This window comes from Jaculus jaculus, chromosome 19 (genome assembly GCF_020740685.1).
Source record: "Jaculus jaculus isolate mJacJac1 chromosome 19, mJacJac1.mat.Y.cur, whole genome shotgun sequence".
Lineage (NCBI taxonomy): Eukaryota > Metazoa > Chordata > Mammalia > Rodentia > Dipodidae > Jaculus > Jaculus jaculus.
The window spans coordinates 42479170-42479873 of record NC_059120.1 but is presented as its reverse complement, the minus strand read 5'-3'; the positions used below and the strand labels follow the sequence as shown (position 1 = coordinate 42479873).

The 704-nt window shown below is 45.7% G+C and overlaps 1 non-coding gene across 1 annotated transcript; it reads right to left on the bottom strand.

Moving 5' to 3' along the window:
- Positions 1-379: 379 nt before the first annotated feature.
- LOC123456125 lies at positions 380-483 on the bottom strand. The gene has a single exon (XR_006634344.1). It is a non-coding gene; the product is annotated as a U6 spliceosomal RNA (small nuclear RNA).
- Positions 484-704: the final 221 nt, after the last annotated feature.

Here is a 704-nt window from a genome sequence, read left to right as displayed (position 1 = left end):
GTTCCACTATTGCACAAGTGTGTGCTTCTTGTCTGTCTGGTGAGTGGTTTGGTTTGCAGATCTCTACTTGCTCAAGCTGCTGATGACCATTGTCACTTGGGAGCTCCAATTGCACTTTCCAGCACCATGAGAGTTTATCATTTATCTACTTATCACTACTTTTATCAGTCTCTTCAGGTAGGAGCTTGCAGCTGGGGAGATGGCTTAGAGGTTAAAGGTGCTTCCTTGCAAAGCCTGAAATCCTGGGTTTTATTCTCCAGTGGCCACATAATGTCAGATGCACAAAATGGCCCATGCATCTGGAATTTGCTTGCAGCAACTAGAGGCCCTTGTGTGCCCCAACTCTCTCTGTCTCTGTCTCCCTGCTTCTCTGTCTCTCAAATAAATTAATATTTTTTTTAAAAAGTAGGTGCTTGAACAGGGGCCATGCTAATCTACTTTGTCTCTTTCCAATTTCAGTATATGTGCTGCTGATCTGAACACATTGTTGAAGACACCACAGGCTGTGGCAAGAGGACATCAAGTCACAGGGCTGGAACTGAGAGGGTAACCAGCTCCCTCTAGGTTTGACCCCATGACATTGGAAAGTGCTGTGGGAACTTCCAGGAGACAATGGTTACCAAAAGCATAAAGGATCAAGGGACTCCACAAACTACATACCAGCTAAGCCGGGAATACACACCTACCTGGGCAATAGTGGCTCA